Here is a 23,860-nt window from a genome sequence, read left to right on the forward strand (position 1 = left end):
TCTATGTTTATGTGTACATTAGAGTGAGTTAAGCTCATTTGGAGATTTTCCATTTTTTTCTTCTGCCACATGATATAAACCTTAAAAAGTGAACATAACATCTTTACAATGTTACTTATGGACACTCAGTGTAAAATTTAGCAATTATTTCATTGTTTGGACTTGTTTTCTATTTTTCTATGTTTACTTGCGTATTGGTGTGAGTTAAGCTCATTTGGAGATTTTCCATTTTTTTCTCCTGCCACATGATATAAACCTTAAAAGGTGAAAATAACATTTTTACAATGTTACTTCTGGACACTCAGTGTAAAATTTAGCAATTATTTCAGTGTTTGGATTTGTTTTCTGTTTTTCTATGTTTACTTGCGCATTGGAGTGAGTTAAGCTCATTTGGAGATTTTCCATTTTTTTCTCCTGCCACATGATATAAACCTTAAAAAGTGAACATAACATCTTTACAATATTACTTATGGACCCTCAGTGTAAAATGTTAGAATTATTTCATTGTTTGGACTTGTTTTCTGTTTTTCTATGTTTATGTGTACATTAGAGTGAGTTAAGCTCATTTGGAGATTTTCAATTTTTTTCTCCTGCCACATGATATAAACCTTAAAAAGTGAACATAACATCTTTACAATGTAACTTATGGACACTCAGTGTAAAATTTAGCAATTATTTCATTGTTTGGACTTGTTTTCTGTTTTTCTATGTTTACTTGAGCATTGGAGTGAGTTAAGCTCATTTGGAGATTTTCCATTTTTTTCTCCTGCCACATGATATAAACTTAAAAAGGTGAACATAACATCTTTACAATGTTACTTCTGGACACTCAGTGTAAAATTTAGCAATTATTTCATTGTTTGGACTTGTTTTCTGTTTTTCTATGTTTACTTGCGCATTGGAGTGAGTTAAGCTCATTTGGAGATTTTCCATTTTTTTCTCTCGCCACATGATATAAACCTTAAAAAGTGAACACAACATCTTTACAATGTTACTTCTGGACACTCAGTATAAAATTTTGCAATTATTTAATTGTTTGGACTTGTTTTCTGTTTTTCTATGTTTATGTGTACATTAGAGTGAGTTAAGCTCATTTGGAGATTTTCCATTTTTTTCTCCTGCCACATGATATAAACTTAAAAAAGTGAACATAACATCTTTACAATGTTACTTCTGGGAACTCAGTGTAAAATTTTGCAATTATTTCATTGTTTTGGACTTGTTTTCTGTTTTTCTATGTTTATGTGTACATTAGAGTGAGTTAAGCTCATTTGGAGATTTTCCATTTTTTTCTCCTGCCACATGATATAAACCTTAAAAAGTGAACATAACATCTTTACAATGTTACTTCTGGACACTCAGTATAAAATTTTGCAATTATTTCATTGTTTGGACTTGTTTTCTGTTTTTCTATGTTTATGTGTACATTAGAGTGAGTTAAGCTCATTTGGAGATTTTCCATTTTTTTCTCCTGCCACATGATATAAACCTTAAAAATTGAACATAACATCTTTACAATGTTACTTCTATACACTCAGTGTAAAATTTTGCAATTATTTCATTGTTTGGACTTGTTTTCTGTTTTTCTATGTTAATGTGTATATTAGAGTGAGTTAAGCTCATTTGGAGATTTTCCATTTTTTTCTCCTGCCACATGATATAAACTTAAAAAAGTGAACATAACATCTTTACAATGTTACTTCTGGGAACTCAGTGTAAAATTTTGCAATTATTTCATTGTTTTGGACTTGTTTTCTGTTTTTCTATGTTTATGTGTACATTAGAGTGAGTTAAGCTCATTTGGAGATTTTCCATTTTTTTCTCCTGCCACATGATATAAACCTTAAAAGGTGAACATAACATTTTTACAATGTTACTTCTGGACACTCAGTGTAAAATTTAGCAATTATTTCATTGTTTGGATTTGTTCTCTGTTTTTCTATGTTTACTTGCGCATTGGAGTGAGTTAAGCTCATTTGGAGATTTTCCATTTTTTTCTCCTGCCACATGATATAAACCTTAAAAAGTGAACATAACATCTTTACAATATTACTTATGGACCCTCAGTGTAAAATGTTAGAATTATTTCATTGTTTGGACTTGTTTTCTGTTTTTCTATGTTTATGTGTACATTAGAGTGAGTTAAGCTCATTTGGAGATTTTCCATTTTTTTCTCCTGCCACATGATATAAACCTTAAAAAGTGAACATAACATCTTTACAATGTTACTTATGGACACTCAGTGTAAAATTTAGCAATTATTTCATTGTTTGGACTTGTTTTCTGTTTTTCTATGTTTACTTGAGCATTGGAGTGAGTTAAGCTCATTTGGAGATTTTCCATTTTTTTCTCCTGCCACATGATATAAACTTAAAAAGGTGAACATAACATCTTTACAATGTTACTTCTGGACACTCAGTGTAAAATTTAGCAATTATTTCATTGTTTGGACTTGTTTTCTGTTTTTCTATGTTTACTTGCGCATTGGAGTGAGTTAAGTTCATTTGGAGATTTTCCATTTATTTCTCCCGCCACATGATATAAACCTTAAAAAGTGAACACAACATCTTTACAATGTTACTTCTGGACACTCAGTGTAAAATTTAACAATTATTTCATTGTTTGGACTTGTTTTCTGTTTTTCTATGTTTACTTGCGCATTGGAGTGAGTTAAGCTCATTTGGAGATTTTCAATTTTTTTCTCCTGCCACATGATATAAACTTAAAAAGTGAACATAACATCTTTACAATGTTACTTATGGACACTCAGTGTAAAATGTTAGATTTATTTCATTGTTTGGACTTGTTTTCTGTTTTTCTATGTTTACTTGAGCATTGGAGTGAGGTAAGCTCATTTGGAGATTTTCCATTTTTTTCTCCTGCCACATGATATAAACCTTAAAAAGTGAACATAACATCTTTACAATGTTACTTCTGGACACTCAGTGTAAAATTTTGCAATTATTTCATTGTTTGGACTTGTTTTCTGTTTTTCTATGTTTATGTGTACATTAGAGTGAGTTAAGCTCATTTGGAGATTTTCCATTTTTTTCTCCTGCCACATGATATAAACCTTAAAAAGTGAACATAACATCTTTACAATGTTACTTCTGGACACTCAGTGTAACATTTAGCAATTATTTCATTGTTTGGACTTGTTTTCTGTTTTTCTATGTTTATGTGTACATTAGAGTGAGTTAAGCTCATTTGGAGATTTTCCATTTTTTCTCCTGCCACATGATATAAACCTTAAAAAGTGAACATAACATCTTTACAATGTTACTTCTGGACACTCAGTGTAAAATTTAGCAATGATTTCATTGTTTGGACTTGATTTCTGTTTTTCTATGTTTATGTGTACATTAGAGTGAGTTAAGCTCATTTGGAGATTTTCCATTTTTTTCTTCTGCCACATGATATAAACCTTAAAAAGTGAACATAACATCTTTACAATGTTACTTATGGACACTCAGTGTAAAATTTAGCAATTATTTCATTGTTTGGACTTGTTTTCTATTTTTCTATGTTTACTTGCGTATTGGTGTGAGTTAAGCTCATTTGGAGATTTTCCATTTTTTTCTCCTGCCACATGATATAAACCTTAAAAGGTGAACATAACATTTTTACAATGTTACTTCTGGACACTCAGTGTAAAATTTAGCAATTATTTCATTGTTTGGACTTGTTTTCTATTTTTCTATGTTTACTTGCGTATTGGTGTGAGTTAAGCTCATTTGGAGATTTTCCATTTTTTTCTCCTGCCACATGATATAAACCTTAAAAGGTGAACATAACATTTTTACAATGTTACTTCTGGACACTCAGTGTAAAATTTAGCAATTATTTCATTGTTTGGATTTGTTTTCTGTTTTTCTATGTTTACTTGCGCATTGGAGTGAGTTAAGCTCATTTGGAGATTTTCCATTTTTTTCTCCTGCCACATGATATAAACCTTAAAAAGTGAACATAACATCTTTACAATATTACTTATGGACCCTCAGTGTAAAATGTTAGAATTATTTCATTGTTTGGACTTGTTTTCTGTTTTTCTATGTTTATGTGTACATTAGAGTGAGTTAAGCTCATTTGGAGATTTTCCATTTTTTTCTCCTGCCACATGATATAAACCTTAAAAAGTGAACATAACATCTTTACAATGTTACTTATGGACACTCAGTGTAAAATTTAGCAATTATTTCATTGTTTGGACTTGTTTTCTGTTTTTCTATGTTTACTTGAGCATTGGAGTGAGTTAAGCTCATTTGGAGATTTTCCATTTTTTTCTCCTGCCACATGATATAAACTTAAAAAGGTGAACATAACATCTTTACAATGTTACTTCTGGACACTCAGTGTAAAATTTAGCAATTATTTCATTGTTTGGACTTGTTTTCTGTTTTTCTATGTTTACTTGCGCATTGGAGTGAGTTAAGCTCATTTGGAGATTTTCCATTTATTTCTCCCGCCACATGATATAAACCTTAAAAAGTGAACATAACATCTTTACAATGTTACTTCTGGACACTCAGTATAAAATTTTGCAATTATTTCATTGTTTGGACTTGTTTTCTGTTTTTCTATGTTTATGTGTACATTAGAGTGAGTTAAGCTCATTTGGAGATTTTCCATTTTTTTCTCCTGCCACATGATATAAACTTAAAAAAGTGAACATAACATCTTTACAATGTTACTTCTGGACACTCAGTGTAAAATTTAACAATTATTTCATTGTTTGGACTTGTTTTCTGTTTTTCTATGTTTACTTGCGCATTGGAGTGAGTTAAGCTCATTTGGAGATTTTCAATTTTTTTCTCCTGCCACATGATATCAACTTAAAAAGTGAACATAACATCTTTACAATGTTACTTATGGACACTCAGTGTAAAATGTTAGATTTATTTCATTGTTTGGACTTGTTTTCTGTTTTTCTATGTTTACTTGAGCATTGGAGTGAGGTAAGCTCATTTGGAGATTTTCCATTTTTTTCTCCTGCCACATGATATAAACCTTAAAAAGTGAACATAACATCTTTACAATGTTACTTCTGGACACTCAGTGTAAAATTGAGCAATTATATCATTGTTTGGACTTGTTTTCTGTTTTTCTATGTTTACTTGCGCATTGGAGTGAGTTAAGCTCATTTGGAGATTTTCCATTTATTTCTCCCGCCACATGATATAAACCTTAAAAAGTGAACATAACATCTTTACAATGTTACTTATGGACACTCAGTGTAACATTTAGCAATTATTTCATTGTTTGGACTTGTTTTCTGTTTTTCTATGTTTACTTGCGCATTGAAGTGAGTTAAGCTCATTTGGAGATTTTCCATTTTTTTCTCCTGCCACATGATATAAACCTTAAAAAGTGAACATAACATCTTATCAATGTTACTTCTGGACACTCAGTGTATACTTTTGCAATTATTTCATTGTTTGGACTTGTTTTATGTTTGTCTATGTTTACTTGCGTATTGGAGTGAGTTAAGCTCATTTGGAGATTTTCCATTTTTTTCTCCTGGCACATGATATAAACCTTAAAAAGTGAACATAACATCTTTACAATGTTACTTCTGGACACTCAGTGTAAAATTTAGCAATTATTTCATTGTTTGGACTTGTTTTCTGTTTTTCTATGTTTACTTGCGCATTGGAGTGAGTTAAGCTCATTTGGAGATTTTCCATTTTTTTCTCCTGCCACATCATAGAAACCTTAAAAAGTGAACATAACATCTTATCAATGTTACTTCTGGACACTCAGTGTATACTTTAGCAATTATTTCATTGTTTGGACTTGTTTTATGTTTTTCTATGTTTACTTGCGTATTGGAGTGAGTTAAGCTCATTTGGAGATTTTCCATTTTTTTCTCCTGCCTCATGATATAAACTTTAAAAAGTGAACATAACATCTTTACAATGTTACTTCTGGAAACTCAGTGTAAAAGTTTGCAATTATTTCATTGTTTTGGACTTGTTTTCTGTTTTTCTATGTTTATGTGTACATTAGAGTGAGTTAAGCTCATTTGGAGATTTTCCATTTTTTTCTCCTGCCACATGATATAAACCTTAAAAAGTGAACATAACATCTTTACAATGTTACTTATGGACACTCAGTGTAACATTTAGCAATTATTTCATTGTTTGGACTTGTTTTCTGTTTTTCTATGTTTATGTGTACATTAGAGTGAGTTAAGCTCATTTGGAGATTTTCCATTTTTTTCTCCTGCCACATGATATAAACCTTAAAAAGTGAACATAACATCTTTACAATGTTACTTATGGACACTCAGTGTAAAATTTAGCAATTATTTCATTGTTTGGACTTGTTTTCTGTTTTTCTATGTTTACTTGCGCATTGGAGTGAGTTAAGCTCATTTGGAGATTTTCCATCTTTTTCTCCTGCCACATGATATAAAACTTAAAAAGTGAACATAACATCTTTACAATGTTACTTATGGACACTCAGTGTAAAATTTAGCAATTATTTCATTGTTTGGACCTGTTTTCTATTTTTCTATGTTCATGTGTACATTAGAGTGAGTTAAGCTCATTTGGAGATTTTCAATTTTTTTCTCCTGCCACATGATATAAACCTTACAAAGTGAACATAACATCTTTACAATGTTACTTATGGACACTCAGTGTAACATTTAGCAATTATTTCATTGTTTGGACTTGTTTTCTGTTGTTCTATGTTTACTTGCGCATTGAAGTGAGTTAAGCTCATTTGGAGATTTTCCATTTTTTTCTCCTGCCACATCATAGAAACCTTAAAAAGTGAACATAACATCTTATCAATGTTACTTCTGGACACTCAGTGTATACTTTTGCAATTATTTCATTGTTTGGACTTGTTTTATGTTTTTCTATGTTTACTTGCGTATTGGAGTGAGTTAAGCTCATTTGGAGATTTTCCATTTTTTCTCCTGCCACATGATATAAACCTTAAAAAGTCAACATAACATCTTTACAATGTTACTTCTGGACACTCAGTGTAAAATTTAGCAATGATTTCATTGTTTGGACTTGATTTCTGTTTTTCTATGTTTATGTGTACATTAGAGTGAGTTAAGCTCATTTGGAGATTTTCCATTTTTTTCTTCTGCCACATGATATAAACCTTAAAAAGTGAACATAACATCTTTACAATGTTACTTATGGACACTCAGTGTAAAATTTAGCAATTATTTCATTGTTTGGACTTGTTTTCTATTTTTCTATGTTTACTTGCGTATTGGTGTGAGTTAAGCTCATTTGGAGATTTTCCATTTTTTTCTCCTGCCACATGATATAAACCTTAAAAGGTGAACATAACATTTTTACAATGTTACTTCTGGACACTCAGTGTAAAATTTAGCAATTATTTCATTGTTTGGATTTGTTTTCTGTTTTTCTATGTTTACTTGCGCATTGGAGTGAGTTAAGCTCATTTGGAGATTTTCCATTTTTTTCTCCTGCCACATGATATAAACCTTAAAAAGTGAACATAACATCTTTACAATATTACTTATGGACCCTCAGTGTAAAATGTTAGAATTATTTCATTGTTTGGACTTGTTTTCTGTTTTTCTATGTTTACTTGAGCATTGGAGTGAGTTAAGCTCATTTGGAGATTTTCCATTTTTTTCTCCTGCCACATGATATAAACTTAAAAAGGTGAACATAACATCTTTACAATGTTACTACTGGACACTCAGTGTAAAATGTAGCAATTATTTCATTGTTTGGACTTGTTTTCTGTTTTTCTATGTTTACTTGCGCATTGGAGTGAGTTAAGCTCATTTGGAGATTTTCCATTTATTTCTCCCGCCACATGATATAAACCTTAAAAAGTGAACATAACATCTTTACAATGTTACTTCTGGACACTCAGTATAAAATTTTGCAATTATTTCATTGTTTGGACTTGTTTTCTGTTTTTCTATGTTTATGTGTACATTAGAGTGAGTTAAGCTCATTTGGAGATTTTCCATTTTTTTCTCCTGCCACATGATATAAACTTAAAAAAGTGAACATAACATCTTTACAATGTTACTTCTGGACACTCAGTGTAAAATTTAACAATTATTTCATTGTTTGGACTTGTTTTCTGTTTTTCTATGTTTACTTGCGCATTGGAGTGAGTTAAGCTCATTTGGAGATTTTCCATTTTTTTCTCCTGCCACATCATAGAAACCTTAAAAAGTGAACATAACATCTTATCAATGTTACTTCTGGACACTCAGTGTATACTTTAGCAATTATTTCATTGTTTGGACTTGTTTTATGTTTTTCTATGTTTACTTGCGTATTGGAGTGAGTTAAGCTCATTTGGAGATTTTCCATTTTTTTCTCCTGCCTCATGATATAAACTTTAAAAAGTGAACATAACATCTTTACAATGTTACTTCTGGAAACTCAGTGTAAAAGTTTGCAATTATTTCATTGTTTTGGACTTGTTTTCTGTTTTTCTATGTTTATGTGTACATTAGAGTGAGTTAAGCTCATTTGGAGATTTTCCATTTTTTTCTCCTGCCACATGATATAAACCTTAAAAAGTGAACATAACATCTTTACAATGTTACTTATGGACACTCAGTGTAACATTTAGCAATTATTTCATTGTTTGGACTTGTTTTCTGTTTTTCTATGTTTATGTGTACATTAGAGTGAGTTAAGCTCATTTGGAGATTTTCCATTTTTTTCTCCTGCCACATGATATAAACCTTAAAAAGTGAACATAACATCTTTACAATGTTACTTATGGACACTCAGTGTAAAATTTAGCAATTATTTCATTGTTTGGACTTGTTTTCTGTTTTTCTATGTTTACTTGCGCATTGGAGTGAGTTAAGCTCATTTGGAGATTTTCCATCTTTATCTCCTGCCACATGATATAAAACTTAAAAAGTGAACATAACATCTTTACAATGTTACTTATGGACACTCAGTGTAAAATTTAGCAATTATTTCATTGTTTTGGACTTGTTTTCTGTTTTTCTATGTTTATGTGTACATTAGAGTGAGTTAAGCTCATTTGGAGATTTTCCATTTTTTTCTCCTGCCACATGATATAAACCTTAAAAAGTGAACATAACATCTTTACAATGTTACTTATGGACACTCAGTGTAACATTTAGCAATTATTTCATTGTTTGGACTTGTTTTCTGTTTTTCTATGTTTATGTGTACATTAGAGTGAGTTAAGCTCATTTGGAGATTTTCCATTTTTTTCTCCTGCCACATGATATAAACCTTAAAAAGTGAACATAACATCTTTACAATGTTACTTATGGACACTCAGTGTAAAATTTAGCAATTATTTCATTGTTTGGACCTGTTTTCTATTTTTCTATGTTCATGTGTACATTAGAGTGAGTTAAGCTCATTTGGAGATTTTCAATTTTTTTCTCCTGCCACATGATATAAACCTTACAAAGTGAACATAACATCTTTACAATGTTACTTATGGACACTCAGTGTAACATTTAGCAATTATTTCATTGTTTGGACTTGTTTTCTGTTGTTCTATGTTTACTTGCGCATTGAAGTGAGTTAAGCTCATTTGGAGATTTTCCATTTTTTTCTCCTGCCACATCATAGAAACCTTAAAAAGTGAACATAACATCTTATCAATGTTACTTCTGGACACTCAGTGTATACTTTTGCAATTATTTCATTGTTTGGACTTGTTTTATGTTTTTCTATGTTTACTTGCGTATTGGAGTGTGTTAAGCTCATTTGGAGATTTTCCATTTTTTCTCCTGCCACATGATATAAACCTTAAAAAGTCAACATAACATCTTTACAATGTTACTTCTGGACACTCAGTGTAAAATTTAGCAATGATTTCATTGTTTGGACTTGATTTCTGTTTTTCTATGTTTATGTGTACATTAGAGTGAGTTAAGCTCATTTGGAGATTTTCCATTTTTTTCTTCTGCCACATGATATAAACCTTAAAAAGTGAACATAACATCTTTACAATGTTACTTATGGACACTCAGTGTAAAATTTAGCAATTATTTCATTGTTTGGACTTGTTTTCTATTTTTCTATGTTTACTTGCGTATTGGTGTGAGTTAAGCTCATTTGGAGATTTTCCATTTTTTTCTCCTGCCACATGATATAAACCTTAAAAGGTGAACATAACATTTTTACAATGTTACTTCTGGACACTCAGTGTAAAATTTAGCAATTATTTCATTGTCTGGATTTGTTTTCTGTTTTTCTATGTTTACTTGCGCATTGGAGTGAGTTAAGCTCATTTGGAGATTTTCCATTTTTTTCTCCTGCCACATGATATAAACCTTAAAAAGTGAACATAACATCTTTACAATATTACTTATGGACCCTCAGTGTAAAATGTTAGAATTATTTCATTGTTTGGACTTGTTTTCTGTTTTTCTATGTTTATGTGTACATTAGAGTGAGTTAAGCTCATTTGGAGATTTCCATTTTTTTCTCCTGCCACATGATATAAACCTTAAAAAGTGAACATAACATCTTTACAATGTTACTTATGGACACTCAGTGTAAAATTTAGCAATTATTTCATTGTTTGGACTTGTTTTCTGTTTTTCTATGTTTACTTGAGCATTGGAGTGAGTTAAGCTCATTTGGAGATTTTCCATTTTTTTCTCCTGCCACATGATATAAACTTAAAAAGGTGAACATAACATCTTTACAATGTTACTTCTGGACACTCAGTGTAAAATGTAGCAATTATTTCATTGTTTGGACTTGTTTTCTGTTTTTCTATGTTTACTTGCGCATTGGAGTGAGTTAAGCTCATTTGGAGATTTTCCATTTATTTCTCCCGCCACATGATATAAACCTTAAAAAGTGAACATAACATCTTTACAATGTTACTTCTGGACACTCAGTATAAAATTTTGCAATTATTTCATTGTTTGGACTTGTTTTCTGTTTTTCTATGTTTATGTGTACATTAGAGTGAGTTAAGCTCATTTGGAGATTTTCCATTTTTTTCTCCTGCCACATGATATAAACTTAAAAAAGTGAACATAACATCTTTACAATGTTACTTCTGGACACTCAGTGTAAAATTTAACAATTATTTCATTGTTTGGACTTGTTTTCTGTTTTTCTATGTTTACTTGCGCATTGGAGTGAGTTAAGCTCATTTGGAGATTTTCAATTTTTTTCTCCTGCCACATGATATAAACTTAAAAAGTGAACATAACATCTTTACAATGTTACTTATGGACACTCAGTGTAAAATGTTAGATTTATTTCATTGTTTGGACTTGTTTTCTGTTTTTCTATGTTTACTTGAGCATTGGAGTGAGGTAAGCTCATTTGGAGATTTTCCATTTTTTTCTCCTGCCACATGATATAAACCTTAAAAAGTGAACATAACATCTTAACAATGTTACTTCTGGACACTCAGTATAAAATTTTGCAATTATTTCATTGTTTGGACTTGTTTTCTGTTTTTCTATGTTTATGTGTACATTAGAGTGAGTTAAGCTCATTTGGAGATTTTCCATTTTTTTATTCTGCCACATGATATAAACCTTAAAAAGTGAAAATAACATCTTTACAATGTTACTTCTGGAAACTCAGTGTAAAATTTTGCAATTATTTCATTGTTTGGACTTGTTTTCTATTTTTCTATGTTTACTTGCGTATTGGAGTGAGTTAAGCTCATTTGGAGATTTTCCATTTTTTTCTCCTGCCACATGATATAAACTTAAAAAAGTGAACATAACATCTTTACAATGTTACTTCTGGACACTCAGTGTAAAATGTAGCAATTATTTCATTGTTTGGACTTGTTTTCTGTTTTTCTATGTTTACTTGCGCATTGGAGTGAGTTAAGCTCATTTGGAGATTTTCCATTTATTTCTCCCGCCACATGATATAAACCTTAAAAAGTGAACATAACATCTTTACAATGTTACTTCTGGACACTCAGTATAAAATTTTGCAATTATTTCATTGTTTGGACTTGTTTTCTGTTTTTCTATGTTTATGTGTACATTAGAGTGAGTTAAGCTCATTTGGAGATTTTCCATTTTTTTCTCCTGCCACATGATATAAACTTAAAAAAGTGAACATAACATCTTTACAATGTTACTTCTGGACACTCAGTGTAAAATTTAACAATTATTTCATTGTTTGGACTTGTTTTCTGTTTTTCTATGTTTACTTGCGCATTGGAGTGAGTTAAGCTCATTTGGAGATTTTCCATTTTTTTCTCCTGCCACATCATAGAAACCTTAAAAAGTGAACATAACATCTTATCAATGTTACTTCTGGACACTCAGTGTATACTTTAGCAATTATTTCATTGTTTGGACTTGTTTTATGTTTTTCTATGTTTACTTGCGTATTGGAGTGAGTTAAGCTCATTTGGAGATTTTCCATTTTTTTCTCCTGCCTCATGATATAAACTTTAAAAAGTGAACATAACATCTTTACAATGTTACTTCTGGAAACTCAGTGTAAAAGTTTGCAATTATTTCATTGTTTTGGACTTGTTTTCTGTTTTTCTATGTTTATGTGTACATTAGAGTGAGTTAAGCTCATTTGGAGATTTTCCATTTTTTTCTCCTGCCACATGATATAAACCTTAAAAAGTGAACATAACATCTTTACAATGTTACTTATGGACACTCAGTGTAACATTTAGCAATTATTTCATTGTTTGGACTTGTTTTCTGTTTTTCTATGTTTATGTGTACATTAGAGTGAGTTAAGCTCATTTGGAGATTTTCCATTTTTTTCTCCTGCCACATGATATAAACCTTAAAAAGTGAACATAACATCTTTACAATGTTACTTATGGACACTCAGTGTAAAATTTAGCAATTATTTCATTGTTTGGACTTGTTTTCTGTATTTCTATGTTTACTTGCGCATTGGAGTGAGTTAAGCTCATTTGGAGATTTTCCATCTTTATCTCCTGCCACATGATATAAAACTTAAAAAGTGAACATAACATCTTTACAATGTTACTTATGGACACTCAGTGTAAAATTTAGCAATTATTTCATTGTTTGGACCTGTTTTCTATTTTTCTATGTTCATGTGTACATTAGAGTGAGTTAAGCTCATTTGGAGATTTTCAATTTTTTTCTCCTGCCACATGATATAAACCTTACAAAGTGAACATAACATCTTTACAATGTTACTTATGGACACTCAGTGTAACATTTAGCAATTATTTCATTGTTTGGACTTGTTTTCTGTTGTTCTATGTTTACTTGCGCATTGAAGTGAGTTAAGCTCATTTGGAGATTTTCCATTTTTTTCTCCTGCCACATCATAGAAACCTTAAAAAGTGAACATAACATCTTATCAATGTTACTTCTGGACACTCAGTGTATACTTTTGCAATTATTTCATTGTTTGGACTTGTTTTATGTTTTTCTATGTTTACTTGCGTATTGGAGTGAGTTAAGCTCATTTGGAGATTTTCCATTTTTTCTCCTGCCACATGATATAAACCTTAAAAAGTCAACATAACATCTTTACAATGTTACTTCTGGACACTCAGTGTAAAATTTAGCAATGATTTCATTGTTTGGACTTGATTTCTGTTTTTCTATGTTTATGTGTACATTAGAGTGAGTTAAGCTCATTTGGAGATTTTCCATTTTTTTCTTCTGCCACATGATATAAACCTTAAAAAGTGAACATAACATCTTTACAATGTTACTTATGGACACTCAGTGTAAAATTTAGCAATTATTTCATTGTTTGGACTTGTTTTCTATTTTTCTATGTTTACTTGCGTATTGGTGTGAGTTAAGCTCATTTGGAGATTTTCCATTTTTTTCTCCTGCCACATGATATAAACCTTAAAAGGTGAACATAACATTTTTACAATGTTACTTCTGGACACTCAGTGTAAAATTTAGCAATTATTTCATTGTTTGGATTTGTTTTCTGTTTTTCTATGTTTACTTGCGCATTGGAGTGAGTTAAGCTCATTTGGAGATTTTCCATTTTTTTCTCCTGCCACATGATATAAACCTTAAAAAGTGAACATAACATCTTTACAATATTACTTATGGACCCTCAGTGTAAAATGTTAGAATTATTTCATTGTTTGGACTTGTTTTCTGTTTTTCTATGTTTATGTGTACATTAGAGTGAGTTAAGCTCATTTGGAGATTTCCATTTTTTTCTCCTGCCACATGATATAAACCTTAAAAAGTGAACATAACATCTTTACAATGTTACTTATGGACACTCAGTGTAAAATTTAGCAATTATTTCATTGTTTGGACTTGTTTTCTGTTTTTCTATGTTTACTTGAGCATTGGAGTGAGTTAAGCTCATTTGGAGATTTTCCATTTTTTTCTCCTGCCACATGATATAAACTTAAAAAGGTGAACATAACATCTTTACAATGTTACTTCTGGACACTCAGTGTAAAATGTAGCAATTATTTCATTGTTTGGACTTGTTTTCTGTTTTTCTATGTTTACTTGCGCATTGGAGTGAGTTAAGCTCATTTGGAGATTTTCCATTTATTTCTCCCGCCACATGATATAAACCTTAAAAAGTGAACATAACATCTTTACAATGTTACTTCTGGACACTCAGTATAAAATTTTGCAATTATTTCATTGTTTGGACTTGTTTTCTGTTTTTCTATGTTTATGTGTACATTAGAGTGAGTTAAGCTCATTTGGAGATTTTCCATTTTTTTCTCCTGCCACATGATATAAACTTAAAAAAGTGAACATAACATCTTTACAATGTTACTTCTGGACACTCAGTGTAAAATTTAACAATTATTTCATTGTTTGGACTTGTTTTCTGTTTTTCTATGTTTACTTGCGCATTGGAGTGAGTTAAGCTCATTTGGAGATTTTCAATTTTTTTCTCCTGCCACATGATATAAACTTAAAAAGTGAACATAACATCTTTACAATGTTACTTATGGACACTCAGTGTAAAATGTTAGATTTATTTCATTGTTTGGACTTGTTTTCTGTTTTTCTATGTTTACTTGAGCATTGGAGTGAGGTAAGCTCATTTGGAGATTTTCCATTTTTTTCTCCTGCCACATGATATAAACCTTAAAAAGTGAACATAACATCTTTACAATGTTACTTCTGGACACTCAGTATAAAATTTTGCAATTATTTCATTGTTTGGACTTGTTTTCTGTTTTTCTATGTTTATGTGTACATTAGAGTGAGTTAAGCTCATTTGGAGATTTTCCATTTTTTTATTCTGCCACATGATATAAACCTTAAAAAGTGAAAATAACATCTTTACAATGTTACTTATGGAAACTCAGTGTAAAATTTTGCAATTATTTCATTGTTTGGACTTGTTTTCTATTTTTCTATGTTTACTTGCGTATTGGAGTGAGTTAAGCTCATTTGGAGATTTTCCATTTTTTTCTCCTGCCACATGATATAAACTTAAAAAAGTGAACATAACATCTTTACAATGTTACTTCTGGACACTCAGTGTAAAATTTAGCAATTATTTCATTGTTTGGACTTGTTTTCTGTTTTTCTATGTTTACTTGCGCATTGGAGTGAGTTAAGCTCATTTGAAGATTTTCCATTTATTTCTCCCGCCACATGATATAAACCTTAAAAAGTGAACATAACATCTTTACAATGTTACTTCTGGACACTCAGTTTAAAATTTAGCAATTATTTCATTGTTTGGACTTGTTTTCTGTTTTTCTATGTTTACTTGAGCATTGGAGTGAGTTAAGCTCATTTGGAGATTTTCCATTTTTTTCTCCTGCCACATCATAGAAACCTTAAAAAGTGAACATAACATCTTATCAATGTTACTTCTGGACACTCAGTGTATACTTTTGCAATTATTTCATTGTTTGGACTTGTTTTATGTTTTTCTATGTTTATGTGTACATCAGAGTGAGTTAAGCTCATTTGGAGATTTTCCATTTTTTCTCCTGCCACATGATATAAACCTTAAAAAGTCAACATAACATCTTTACAATGTTACTTCTGGACACTCAGTGTAAAATTTAGCAATGATTTCATTGTTTGGACTTGATTTCTGTTTTTCTATGTTTATGTGTACATTAGAGTGAGTTAAGCTCATTTGGAGATTTTCCATTTTTTTCTTCTGCCACATGATATAAACCTTAAAAAGTGAACATAACATCTTTACAATGTTACTTATGGACACTCAGTGTAAAATTTAGCAATTATTTCATTGTTTGGACTTGTTTTCTATTTTTCTATGTTTACTTGCGTATTGGTGTGAGTTAAGCTCATTTGGAGATTTTCCATTTTTTTCTCCTGCCACATGATATAAACCTTAAAAGGTGAACATAACATTTTTACAATGTTACTTCTGGACACTCAGTGTAAAATTTAGCAATTATTTCATTGTTTGGATTTGTTTTCTGTTTTTCTATGTTTACTTGCGCATTGGAGTGAGTTAAGCTCATTTGGAGATTTTCCATTTTTTTCTCCTGCCACATGATATAAACCTTAAAAAGTGAACATAACATCTTTACAATATTACTTATGGACCCTCAGTGTAAAATGTTAGAATTATTTCATTGTTTGGACTTGTTTTCTGTTTTTCTATGTTTATGTGTACATTAGAGTGAGTTAAGCTCATTTGGAGATTTCCATTTTGTTCTCCTGCCACATGATATAAACCTTAAAAAGTGAACATAACATCTTTACAATGTTACTTATGGACACTCAGTGTAAAATTTAGCAATTATTTCATTGTTTGGACTTGTTTTCTGTTTTTCTATGTTTACTTGAGCATTGGAGTGAGTTAAGCTCATTTGGAGATTTTCCATTTTTTTCTCCTGCCACATGATATAAACCTTAAAAAGTGAACATAACATCTTTACAATGTTACTTCTGGACACTCAGTTTAAAATTTAGCAATTATTTCATTGTTTGGACTTGTTTTCTGTTTTTCTATGTTTACTTGAGCATTGGAGTGAGTTAAGCTCATTTGGAGATTTTCCATTTTTTTCTCCTGCCACATCATAGAAACCTTAAAAAGTGAACATAACATCTTATCAATGTTACTTCTGGACACTCAGTGTATACTTTTGCAATTATTTCATTGTTTGGACTTGTTTTATGTTTTTCTATGTTTATGTGTACATCAGAGTGAGTTAAGCTCATTTGGAGATTTTCCATTTTTTCTCCTGCCACATGATATAAACCTTAAAAAGTCAACATAACATCTTTACAATGTTACTTCTGGACACTCAGTGTAAAATTTAGCAATGATTTCATTGTTTGGACTTGATTTCTGTTTTTCTATGTTTATGTGTACATTAGAGTGAGTTAAGCTCATTTGGAGATTTTCCATTTTTTTCTTCTGCCACATGATATAAACCTTAAAAAGTGAACATAACATCTTTACAATGTTACTTATGGACACTCAGTGTAAAATTTAGCAATTATTTCATTGTTTGGACTTGTTTTCTATTTTTCTATGTTTACTTGCGTATTGGTGTGAGTTAAGCTCATTTGGAGATTTTCCATTTTTTTCTCCTGCCACATGATATAAACCTTAAAAGGTGAACATAACATTTTTACAATGTTACTTCTGGACACTCAGTGTAAAATTTAGCAATTATTTCATTGTTTGGATTTGTTTTCTGTTTTTCTATGTTTACTTGCGCATTGGAGTGAGTTAAGCTCATTTGGAGATTTTCCATTTTTTTCTCCTGCCACATGATATAAACCTTAAAAAGTGAACATAACATCTTTACAATATTACTTATGGACCCTCAGTGTAAAATGTTAGAATTATTTCATTGTTTGGACTTGTTTTCTGTTTTTCTATGTTTATGTGTACATTAGAGTGAGTTAAGCTCATTTGGAGATTTCCATTTTGTTCTCCTGCCACATGATATAAACCTTAAAAAGTGAACATAACATCTTTACAATGTTACTTATGGACACTCAGTGTAAAATTTAGCAATTATTTCATTGTTTGGACTTGTTTTCTGTTTTTCTATGTTTACTTGAGCATTGGAGTGAGTTAAGCTCATTTGGAGATTTTCCATTTTTTTCTCCTGCCACATGATATAAACTTAAAAAGGTGAACATAACATCTTTACAATGTTACTTCTGGACACTCAGTGTAAAATGTAGCAATTATTTCATTGTTTGGACTTGTTTTCTGTTTTTCTATGTTTACTTGCGCATTGGAGTGAGTTAAGCTCATTTGGAGATTTTCCATTTATTTCTCCCGCCACATGATATAAACCTTAAAAAGTGAACATAACATCTTTACAATGTTACTTCTGGACACTCAGTATAAAATTTTGCAATTATTTCATTGTTTGGACTTGTTTTCTGTTTTTCTATGTTTATGTGTACATTAGAGTGAGTTAAGCTCATTTGGAGATTTTCCATTTTTTTCTCCTGCCACATGATATAAACTTAAAAAAGTGAACATAACATCTTTACAATGTTACTTCTGGACACTCAGTGTAAAATTTAACAATTATTTCATTGTTTGGACTTGTTTTCTGTTTTTCTATGTTTACTTGCGCATTGGAGTGAGTTAAGCTCATTTGGAGATTTTCAATTTTTTTCTCCTGCCACATGATATAAACTTAAAAAGTGAACATAACATCTTTACAATGTTACTTATGGACACTCAGTGTAAAATGTTAGATTTATTTCATTGTTTGGACTTGTTTTCTGTTTTTCTATGTTTACTTGAGCATTGGAGTGAGTTAAGCTCATTTGGAGATTTTCCATTTATTTCTCCCGCCACATGATATAAACCTTAAAAAGTGAACATAACATCTTTACAATGTTACTTCTGGACACTCAGTATAAAATTTTGCAATTATTTCATTGTTTGGACTTGTTTTCTGTTTTTCTATGTTTATGTGTACATTAGAGTGAGTTAAGCTCATTTGGAGATTTTCCATTTTTTTCTCCTGCCACATGATATAAACTTAAAAAAGTGAACATAACATCTTTACAATGTTACTTCTGGACACTCAGTGTAAAATTTAACAATTATTTCATTGTTTGGACTTGTTTTCTGTTTTTCTATGTTTACTTGCGCATTGGAGTGAGTTAAGCTCATTTGGAGATTTTCAATTTTTTTCTCCTGCCACATGATATAAACTTAAAAAGTGAACATAACATCTTTACAATGTTACTTATGGACACTCAGTGTAAAATGTTAGATTTATTTCATTGTTTGGACTTGTTTTCTGTTTTTCTATGTTTACTTGAGCATTGGAGTGAGGTAAGCTCATTTGGAGATTTTCCATTTTTTTCTCCTGCCACATGATATAAACCTTAAAAAGTGAACATAACATCTTTACAATGTTACTTCTGGACACTCAGTATAAAATTTTGCAATTATTTCATTGTTTGGACTTGTTTTCTGTTTTTCTATGTTTATGTGTACATTAGAGTGAGTTAAGCTCATTTGGAGATTTTCCATTTTTTTATTCTGCCACATGATATAAACCTTAAAAAGTGAAAATAACATCTTTACAATGTTACTTCTGGACACTCAGTGTAAAATTTAACAATTATTTCATTGTTTGGACTTGTTTTCTATTTTTCTATGTTTACTTGCGTATTGGAGTGAGTTAAGCTCATTTGGAGATTTTCCATTTTTTTCTCCTGCCACATGATATAAACTTAAAAAAGTGAACATAACATCTTTACAATGTTACTTCTGGACACTCAGTGTAAAATTTAGCAATTATTTCATTGTTTGGACTTGTTTTCTGTTTTTCTATGTTTACTTGCGCATTGGAGTGAGTTAAGCTCATTTGGAGATTTTCCATTTATTTCTCCCGCCACATGATATAAACCTTAAAAAGTGAACATAACATCTTTACAATGTTACTTCTGGACACTCAGTTTAAAATTTAGCAATTATTTCATTGTTTGGACTTGTTTTCTGTTTTTCTATGTTTACTTGCGCATTGGAGTGAGTTAAGCTCATTTGGAGATTTTCCATTTTTTTCTCCTGCCACATCATAGAAACCTTAAAAAGTGAACATAACATCTTATCAATGTTACTTCTGGACACTCAGTTTAAAATTTAGCAATTATTTCATTGTTTGGACTTGTTTTCTGTTTTTCTATGTTTACTTGCGCATTGGAGTGAGTTAAGCTCATTTGGAGATTTTCCATTTTTTTCTCCTGCCACATCATAGAAACCTTAAAAAGTGAACATAACATCTTATCAATGTTAATTCTGGACACTCAGTGTATACTTTTGCAATTATTTCATTGTTTGGACTTGTTTTCTGTTTTTCTATGTTTACATGCGCATTGGAGTGAGTTAAGCTCATTTGGAGATTTTCCATCTTTTTCTCCTGCCACATGATATAAACTTTAAAAAGTGAACATAACATCTTTACAATGTTACTTATGGACACTCAGTGTAAAATTTAGCAATTATTTCATTGTTTGGACCTGTTTTCTATTTTTCTATGTTTACTTGCGTATTGGTGTGAGTTAAGCTCATTTGGAGATTTTCCATTTTTTTCTCCTGCCACATGATATAAACCTTTAAAGGTGAACATAACATTTTTACAATGTTACTTCTGGACACTCAGTGTAAAATTTAGCAATTATTTCATTGTTTGGATTTGTTTTCTGTTTTTCTATGTTTACTTGCGCATTGGAGTGAGTTAAGCTCATTTGGAGATTTTCCATTTTTTTCTCCTGCCACATGATATAAACCTTAAAAAGTGAACATAACATCTTTACAATATTACTTATGGACCCTCAGTGTAAAATGTTAGAATTATTTCATTGTTTGGACTTGTTTTCTGTTTTTCTATGTTTATGTGTACATTAGAGTGAGTTAAGCTCATTTGGAGATTTCCATTTTTTTCTCCTGCCACATGATATAAACCTTAAAAAGTGAACATAACATCTTTACAATGTTACTTATGGACACTCAGTGTAAAATTTAGCAATTATTTCATTGTTTGGACTTGTTTTCTGTTTTTCTATGTTTACTTGAGCATTGGAGTGAGTTAAGCTCATTTGGAGATTTTCCATTTTTTTCTCCTGCCACATGATATAAACTTAAAAAGGTGAACATAACATCTTTACAATGTTACTTCTGGACACTCAGTGTAAAATGTAGCAATTATTTCATTGTTTGGACTTGTTTTCTGTTTTTCTATGTTTACTTGCGCATTGGAGTGAGTTAAGCTCATTTGGAGATTTTCCATTTATTTCTCCCGCCACATGATATAAACCTTAAAAAGTGAACATAACATCTTCACAATGTTACTTCTGGACACTCAGTATAAAATTTTGCAATTATTTCATTGTTTGGACTTGTTTTCTGTTTTTCTATGTTTATGTGTACATTAGAGTGAGTTAAGCTCATTTGGAGATTTTCCATTTTTTTCTCCTGCCACATGATATAAACTTAAAAAAGTGAACATAACATCTTTACAATGTTACTTCTGGACACTCAGTGTAAAATTTAACAATTATTTCATTGTTTGGACTTGTTTTCTGTTTTTCTATGTTTACTTGCGCATTGGAGTGAGTTAAGCTCATTTGGAGATTTTCAATTTTTTTCTCCTGCCACATGATATAAACTTAAAAAGTGAACATAACATCTTTACAATGTTACTTATGGACACTCAGTGTAAAATGTTAGATTTATTTCATTGTTTGGACTTGTTTTCTGTTTTTCTATGTTTACTTGAGCATTGGAGTGAGTTAAGCTCATTTGGAGATTTTCCATTTATTTCTCCCGCCACATGATATAAACCTTAAAAAGTGAACATAACATCCTTACAATGTTACTTCTGGACACTCAGTATAAAATTTTGCAATTATTTCATTGTTTGGACTTGTTTTCTGTTTTTCTATGTTTATGTGTACATTAGAGTGAGTTAAGCTCATTTGGAGATTTTCCATTTTTTTCTCCTGCCACATGATATAAACTTAAAAAAGTGAACATAACATCTTTACAATGTTACTTCTGGACACTCAGTGTAAAATTTAACAATTATTTCATTGTTTGGACTTGTTTTCTGTTTTTCTATGTTTACTTGCGCATTGGAGTGAGTTAAGCTCATTTGGAGATTTTCAATTTTTTTCTCCTGCCACATGATATAAACTTAAAAAGTGAACATAACATCTTTACAATGTTACTTATGGACACTCAGTGTAAAATGTTAGATTTATTTCATTGTTTGGACTTGTTTTCTGTTTTTCTATGTTTACTTAAGCATTGGAGTGAGGTAAGCTCATTTGGAGATTTTCCATTTTTTTCTCCTGCCACATGATATAAACCTTAAAAAGTGAACATAACATCTTTACAATGTTACTTCTGGACACTCAGTATAAAATTTTGCAATTATTTCATTGTTTGGACTTGTTTTCTGTTTTTCTATGTTTATGTGTACATTAGAGTGAGTTAAGCTCATTTGGAGATTTTCCATTTTTTTTTATTCTGCCACATGATATAAACCTTAAAAAGTGAAAATAACATCTTTACAATGTTACTTCTGGAAACTCAGTGTAAAATTTTGCAATTATTTCATTGTTTGGACTTGTTTTCTATTTTTCTATGTTTACTTGCGTATTGGAGTGAGTTAAGCTCATTTGGAGATTTTCCATTTTTTTCTCCTGCCACATCATATAAACTTAAAAAAGTGAACATAACTTCTTTACAATGTTACTTCTGGACACTCAGTGTATACTTTTGCAATTATTTCATTGTTTGGACTTGTTTTCTGTTTTTCTATGTTTACATGCGCATTGGAGTGAGTTAAGCTCATTTGGAGATTTTCCATCTTTTTCTCCTGCCACATGATATAAACTTTAAAAAGTGAACATAACATCTTTACAATGTTACTTATGGACACTCAGTGTAAAATTTAGCAATTATTTCATTGTTTGGACCTGTTTTCTATTTTTCTATGTTCATGTGTACATTAGAGTGAGTTTTGGAGATTTTCAATTTTTTTCTCCTGCCACATGATATAAACCTTACAAAGTGAACATAACATCTTTACAATGTTACTTATGGACACTCAGTGTAACATTTAGCAATTATTTCATTGTTTGGACTTGTTTTCTGTTTTTCTATGTTTACTTGCGCATTGAAGTGAGTTAAGCTCATTTGGAGATTTTCCATTTTTTTCTCCTGCCACATGATATAAACCTTAAAAAGTGAACATGACATCTTATCAATGTTACTTCTGGACACTCAGTGTATACTTTTGCAATTATTTCATTGTTTGGACTTGTTTTATGTTTGTCTATGTTTACTTGCGTATTGGAGTGAGTTAAGCTCATTTGGAGATTTTCCATTTTTTTCTCCTGCCACATGATATAAACTTTAAAAAGTGAACATAACATCTTTACAATGTTACTTCTGGAAACTCAGTGTAAAATTTTGCAATTATTTCATTGTTTTGGACTTGTTTTCTGTTTTTCTATGTTTATGTGTACATTAGAGTGAGTTAAGCTCATTTGGAGATTTTCCATTTTTTTCTCCTGCCACATGATATAAACCTTAAAAAGTGAACATAACATCTTTACAATGTTACTTATGGACACTCAGTGTAAAATTTTGCAATTATTTCATTGTTTGGACTTGTTTTCTGTTTTTCTATGTTTATGTGTACATTAGAGTGAGTTAAGCTCATTTGGAGATTTTCCATTTTTTTATTCTGCCACATGATATAAACCTTAAAAAGTGAAAATAACATCTTTACAATGTTACTTCTGGAAACTCAGTGTAAAATTTTGCAATTATTTCATTGTTTGGACTTGTTTTCTATTTTTCTATGTTTACTTGCGTATTGGAGTGAGTTAAGCTCATTTGGAGATTTTCCATTTTTTTCTCCTGCCACATGATATAAACTTAAAAAAGTGAACATAACATCTTTACAATGTTACTTC

The sequence above is a fragment of the Microchirus variegatus genome (genome assembly GCF_963457635.1).
Source record: "Microchirus variegatus genome assembly, chromosome: 14".
In the NCBI taxonomy this organism is placed as follows: domain Eukaryota; kingdom Metazoa; phylum Chordata; class Actinopteri; order Pleuronectiformes; family Soleidae; genus Microchirus; species Microchirus variegatus.